The sequence below is a fragment of the Vidua macroura genome, chromosome 8 (assembly GCF_024509145.1).
Source record: "Vidua macroura isolate BioBank_ID:100142 chromosome 8, ASM2450914v1, whole genome shotgun sequence".
In the NCBI taxonomy this organism is placed as follows: domain Eukaryota; kingdom Metazoa; phylum Chordata; class Aves; order Passeriformes; family Viduidae; genus Vidua; species Vidua macroura.
The window spans coordinates 1,934,072-1,941,251 of NC_071578.1; the positions used below are offsets into that span (position 1 = coordinate 1,934,072).

A 7,180-nucleotide genomic window follows, 5' to 3' on the forward strand; every position below is an offset into this window, starting at 1 on the left:
GTTGCCATTTGTTTTAAGCTCAAGATGAGAAGGGAGGAGCTCTGACCATTTCCACCAGCCAATATTTATGGAGCAGACAAGGTTTGGTGTTTACTCCATGCCCTACAACTGCCCCGACAAATCCATCAGAATGAAAATACTCTGTTTTTTTCTTTTGGAGGCAGACTTAACAGTTTGAGCTGAGTTCTGGGAGTGGATGTGCCCATTGACCCATCCCCAGTGTGGGTGTTTTCATACCCAACCAGTTAATTGCCCATAAAGATTCATAATGGAACATGATGGGAAGAGCCACCAGATGGGACTCGTTAAAGTCTCACGTAGAGAGCTTGGAAATCAGGGAAACCTGGTTTTTCCAGACCAGGACAGCATCTCAAGCTTAAATAAATGCTCTGTCTCAGCTCTTCCCCCCAACCCTTTTTCTAAGCAAGATTGTCAGGAGAGAGAAAAAAAAAAAAAAAAAAAAAAATCAAGGAAAGAGACGTTCAGGAAAGAAACAATTTTTATGTAGAGATTAAAGAAAGGCTAAAATAATGATAATTTTTCTTGAATGCAAAGATCAGGCTGCAGCTGAGCTGCTCACAGGTGGTCTCTGCTGCTCCTGGAAGAGTGAAGCCTAAGGAAAAGCTGAGCTTTGAGAGCAGCCTTACAGCACCAGGTGTTCACTGCTGTTTTCCCATCTGACTCCTTGGGTGCACAATTTGGGGAGACACTGCCAGCAAAATTTGGTGGAAGAAGGTGTGAAGTTTTGGCTGGTTTTACACTCTGACAAGTCCTGGAAGATCCAGTTCATCCAGGGAAAAAATGTCTGTGTCTTCCCCCAGGCATCAGTGGGGCAGGAACTCGCTGAATCTCACCAATGTAAACTGCAGGAATAAATACTGGGTGTGTAGGAATAGAATATATAAAATGCATCATCATTTGGAAAGGAAAAAAAGCTCAAAACCCACAAAAAAAAATTTTAAATCCTCCTGACTACTCTTTATTTAGTTCAGTTAAACTCAGCTGAGGAGGCTGGAGGATCTTGCAGGATTTCCTTGCTGGAATACACACCAGAAGAGCCTGAAAGAAAATAAGAAATTAATATTTAATGCATCATTTCTTTCACTTGGCATTGATCCTGAGACTAAAGTCTGAAATTTATGCTCAACACAACTTAATTCAAGTCCAGACCGGTTGTTGAACTGTTCATATTTGGTCCAGTTGTAACACCCTGGTTGTTCTTGCAGCACAGCCTAAAATTCCTTCAAATACAAGTTAGCTTAGAGAAAGAAAACAAGATTTTAAGTCAGATTTGAATGGATTAATTTCATTTGGGCAGCATTTTTCCAGTCACACCCTCCTGGGATTTTTTTGGTGATGAAACAAGAACTGGTAAGAGTAAGGAACAGTGGTGAATTCTGAGAACTTGGAATATTGCACAGAGGGAAAAACCCATAGAACGGCAGAGAAATCATAAAATAACTTTCTGTTTGGCTGGATGAAGGAATTTGTGAGAGTAGAGAACATGCAATGCTGAAATTTTCTTCATTTGTCTTTAAAATTTTTAAGTATTTAGGACTGGATTGTGTTTTTTGTAGGCCACAGAGAAAAGCAAAAATTATGCATATGACTATTTAAAGTCTATTAAAAGAAAAATTTCATCTCTAATTTAAAAAATTGCTTTTCCTGAAGCAAAGAGTTTATTTTGCCCGAAATCAGAAACTCAGTTCATAACATAATAAAAGAATTCTACCATTAAATTTTGGCTGCAGACAGAGTGCACTTCCACCTAAAAAAAAATAATCTGACAGATTAAACTATTCCTTTATGGCTCCAGGTGACACAAATCCATCTTCATTCACCTGAGCGTTGATTGTTTCATTTGCAGTAGAGAAAAACAAAATTTTACAACTTTTTCATTAACGTGCCTTCAGCAAGACTTTCTAAAAGCTCTTAATCACAGCAGAGCTTTGAGATCATTACAAAAAGTGTTATTACCCCTCCGAAAGCACATCTCACCCAAATGATGATGTAATTAATAAAAACCCAGCTGGCATCTGACATGACTGATCTATGGACTGCCCAGATCTCACACACAAGGCCTTGGAGGACAGGACACGAGTGTGAAAAGGTCACTGGCACTCACCTGGAAAGAGGATGTCAAGCAGACACCAAAAAACAGCAAAAAAAAAAAACTCCATTCAGCAGCAGCAAATTTCCTTCCAAGTTGCAAAACCCTTCCCAGGAGTGCCCTCCTCCTCCCGGGGTGCTGCTGTCCCGTCCCCACCTGTATTTACCTTTCCCAGGGAGAGCCAGAGGATTTCCCAGGGCCAAAACTCCTCCTGAACTCAGAGCTGGCCCCAGCAGCACTGACCAAACCTTGGAGGGAGGGAAAAGGGCTGGAATGCTGCACTGTGGGAAATGGTAAAGGTGAGAAGATTTTCAGAAAGCTGGGAAAAGTAGGCCTTAGAGACAGAAAGAGCAGAGAAATTAGAATTAGCTGTGGCTACAAAGACTGCAAGTAGAAAAAGTTACAATAGTAAAGTAAACAAGGACATGAAACTTGAGTTTTAGGCTTGGTTTAGATAGGCCAATATGCTATTGGCTAGAAAGTTTTTTAAATGCTCTGTAACAAAAGAAATCTTCAGCAGTACATGAACTTTTGCCATCTTTCTATTGTCTCCACTGTAATATTACAATAAAAGCTCAAGGAACCTGTTCCAGCAGTCCCATTCTGTTCGTGAAAAAAAAACCAAAAACAACTCCCCAACACACTGCACCTCCAAGAAGAACGGCCCAGAGAAATCCAGCCTCCTCCCCAAGCTCCTCTTAATTATCTCCCAGCTCTTAGAAGTTTAGAAGTTGCTAAAATTGATGGAAAGAAAAGAAAAAAATCTTCTTGCAGCCTGAAAAAGCACCAGTAGGATGGGGAAAATGGAAGAGGACAGTCTCCCTTCACGGGGATACCCTTGCCAGGCTGTGGGAAGTTCATGTCCCTCATTTAGACACCTGCTTTAGGGATGTGAGGTTAAATCACCACCTCACTTTTCATTCATTTTCCTGCCCTAAGTGCTCTCTTGGATAGCAAACAGGCCAGCAGCACCGAGTCTTGGGCTCTTCACACCTCTTTATTTCCCAGGAACTGCTTTCTGGTCGTCCCTTCAGACATCCGTGACTCTCCCGCCTGATTTTAGGCATTTCCATGACAATCCCGAGCCTTTGCAAAGCAGGTTTACCTTGGCTGCTCTGGATTACCTGCAAAGCACCGGCCCGGGAGGTTCCTGCTCCAGCTCGGGCTCCGCATCCCTGATAAAACTGGAGACAGAGGCGCATCCCAAGAGTGTCCTGCTGCTCCTGGCTCCCACAGCTCTCCCCTCCTCTGCCCCACCGGCGCTGCGTCCTCCCGCAAAACCCTTCCAAGGTGAAAAGTATCACCGTGAGAGGTTCAGCTTTATCATTTCAGCAATTCTTATTAGACATCACCTTTTGCAAAGAGAAAATAGTGAGGATTTTTTTTTTAAATTTTATTTTGTTTCTGCTGATTATGTGCCTAAACCCTGCAATACTGGTGTAAAAGGACTTAGGACCTGTGAATTGCATTTAAGAAATGTTTGAAAGGACAGACAGCATTTCCATCACACACAGCTATTAGGTTTATGTGACAAATGAAATTTTACTGGATAATTTATATTTTTAAAGTATCAGCTGAGGCATTTCAATCCTGGACCTTCTTAAGTATTCGTTGCCTCTAAATGAACTGGATGTGTTGTATAATGGAATTACTAGATTTGTATTAAATTGTAGCTTTGGGACCCATCACTGTGTGATGCTATCTACTTTCAACTGGCTTTGTTTATCACAGAGAAGGGAACTGAATTAGCATAAGATACTACAAAGTAGTAAAGGGATTTTAGGACCCTGTCTATTTGACCTCCTATTGACCTGGGCTAATTCATATTCTCCCTGGGATGCTCTAACAGGTCATTTTGTATTTGGGGGAAAAAAAAAAAAAAAAAAAAAAAATCAGGTCGACTTGTGGCTGCACATCCCTCGTCCCTGTGGCAGCGGAGATACGGAATTCCCTCTTTGCTCACACACACATAGGGCTGTGCTCCTCCTTGAAAGGAAAATGAACTTTTATTTGTAAATTACCACATAAGAGGTTGTTGTTTGTCTTACTTACTGCATTCCCGTGGCTGCTGCTGTGAGTGGGGCCGTTTGTGATGTCAGCGGCGGCGGGGACACGGAATGGGGACGTGGGGAGGGAAATGTTCTTGCACACTCATGGACACACATGGATACACTCACACAAGGCATTTTCCACGCTGGTGTTCGTAGAATCACCACAGAAAGGCCTGGGTTGGAAGGGATCTTAAACATAACCCAGTTCTTTGGGCAGGGACATCTTCCTCCAGACCAGGCTGTTCCAAGCCTCATCCAACCTGGCCTCAACCACTCCCAGGGATGGAGAACTTTATCCTGCTTTACAATGCCTGGAGGGAGTAGTTTTGAGGTAAAGAGAGTCCTAGAGGAGATGGGGGAATTGCACAGGAGGATCTCCTGCTTGGAGGAGGCACTTGGCCCTAAAACACTTCTTGGCCCCCAGACTGATTGTTGTAGGAAACCAGGCTGATTTTTCCTTCAGTTGTGTGAAGGCTGCTTTTCATCATGACAGAAAATTTCTGTAGAAAAACAACATTTTCCACAGGATGAGAAGAGTTTCCCAGGGTGTGTCATTTCCACCCCTCAAGATCCTGCACCCCAAATGCTCACAGGTTCCCCTTGTTGTGGGGAACAGCCCCTCGGGGCACTCCTCGAGGTGCATGAGCCTGCAGAGCTGGGCTGGGGAGGGCTGTGGGAGCCAGGTCTAGCTCTGGATGAGGAAGTGATGCTTGGCTGTGTTTGGGAAGGCAGCACTGATGCAGACAAGGGACATTTAATGTGCCACCTCTCAGCTCTGCACCACAGCGATGCCCTCTGAAGAAACAAAACGTGTCCTCTGCTCTGAACCTCGAAAGTTTTCCATAACACTCATGGATTTGGTGCTTAAATCAACTCTGATCTCAATGGCCTCCTTAGATTTCAGCTACATTTTTTTCCCTAGTTTTAAATTCTATTTAGCAAAATAAAATAAAAAAAAATGTAGATGTTCAGTCAAAGGTTGTTGTTGGTGATTCCAGAAATTGAAGCCTGTTTTTTGCAGAGAAAAGCATGAAATGAACTGCAGCCGTCGCTCTGCAGTGCAAGGGGCTGATGAATTACAATGGCAGCCTGCTTTATTCTCCTTAATAAGAAATTAGATCACAATAGGGATTTACCAAAATTACCTTGAAGTGTTTGTGGGTTTGACTGATTGGACAATTTGTGCTCAAATTGTGTCGAATCATGCGAGTTCCAGCATCTGTCTCTTTAGTTGGGCTGCTTTAAAAATGCCCTGGTCTCCTTTAACAGGAGCCTGCTCATGAATGCAGAGGCTCAACCCCACACACAGCATTTGTTTTTTTTCTTCCCATTTTCCCAGATTGCCTTATTGATAATTTTCTGAGATTTCCCAGATTTTCTGAGATTTCCCAGATTTTCACGGCGACTTTATCAACTCCTGTTTCGGGTGAGAAGTGAGCGGTTTGCTTAGGAAATGGATTAAATGTTGTTATTTAGCCTTTTCCTAACCTATATCCCTGGACGAGTCCACCTAATTATTCACCCATATCCTTTATTAGAGATGCAGTTTGCAGGAGCTCAGTCTGGAGCTGGAATGGGTGTTGGAATTCCTGCAAGGAGCCCCTGGAATGGTGCTTTTAAGGAAGCCCACACCATTTCATTAGGAGGCAGGAGACACAGGCTGATGTGCTGCATCTTGAATAACTTCGGGAAATCTTTTAAGTCAACCTTGTGTTTCAGTCAACAGGGAAGGTTTGACCTTTAACCCCCCAACAACCATCTGTTTCATTATTTATCTGAGGGAATCAGAGAGTTTTTGTTCTTTCACAAAAGTCCCTGACACCAAGATATTTCTAATAGCAGAAATTTTTCATTCTTGTCACTATTCCTTTTGAAAATACAGGTATTTTCATACAACACGTAGCTAATGAGTGAAACTTCAGAATCCAACCTTTCTCTATAATCACAGGAACAGGGATTAAAGAGGTCCCACTAGTGAGGAACATGAAAATTAATTATTGAGCTCCTTGTTTTATCCTCCCCATCTGTCTGATATTCTCGAGCACAGAAGGAGTTAGACAATTAAATTACTTCTCCTTTTACCTCATCAGGATGTTCTCTGTACCTTTTCCCTAACTCCAGAGGCTCCCAAATTCTGCCCATTTACCAGCAAACATGTGGGTGTTTGCCTGTGCGAGGGCAGGGGCTTCTGGTTTTCCTGAATGCCAAGAAATCAGCCGAGCTTTTCAAAACATTCATCTCCACTGAGCACACTCAAAATGGTTTTCCTCCTTCTAAGACTTGCAGGAAATCCTTTCAGGGAGACACAATCTTTGTAAGGAACACAGGCAAATTTAAAAATTATTATGATCAGCCTTTGTGCAAAGAGAAAGGCACAAAGGCACTTGTACACAGGAGAAAAGAAAGAGTAAAAATAGCAACGAGAGAGGGATGTGCACTTGGTATGTCAAGTGTGGGGGATACACTCTCCTTTAAAAACACTCATGAAATTCTCTCAGAAGTCACTGGGAAGTGCCCCAGTGCATCTGCCCAGGGCAAAATTAGACCCATTATATTTAGCTTTCCTGAGAAACCCTCGGTTTTGTAACATGTTTATATTTCTGTCATTATTTTTGGCAGCTAAACAAGTGAAGAATTTCATTTCTAGCAACTAGTTAAGACAGTTGGGGCAATTAATTTGTTTTATTCAACAATAAAGCTGTCACTTGGCAGTGCTGGGAATGAGAGGAACTCCAGCACGATGCTGGTGGAGCCTTTTCCCTGCTCAGGAAGGAGAAACTTCAGAGCTCTGTGTGTGAGTGTGTGTGTTTATCATCACTTTTGGCTCACTTGATATTGTTTTGCTTGAGGTGAAGCCAAAGGGTAAAAACTGCTAAAGTGGGCCCAGACCAAGATAAACACACATCCCTGAGACATTTTTTTTGCTGAGGGATCACAGTCTGAATAAAGAATAATCCTTAAACTTTTGATTTATTTTCCCTTCAGCTTGAGCGCTTCTGGCTCGTTCTGTAGCAGCACC

The 7,180-nt window shown here is 42.6% G+C and overlaps 1 long non-coding RNA gene across 1 annotated transcript in view; it reads left to right on the forward strand.

The window, feature by feature from the left end:
- The first annotated feature begins 4,288 nt into the window (after positions 1-4,288).
- Positions 4,289-7,180, forward strand: part of LOC128810935 (uncharacterized) — a 4,222-nt gene continuing 1,330 nt past the window's right edge. Inside the window, exons 1-2 of the long non-coding RNA XR_008438180.1 lie at positions 4,289-4,492; positions 7,147-7,180. The exon at positions 7,147-7,180 is cut by the window's right edge and continues 21 nt beyond it. This is a non-coding gene — a long non-coding RNA (uncharacterized LOC128810935). The remainder of the gene's footprint in view (positions 4,493-7,146) is intronic.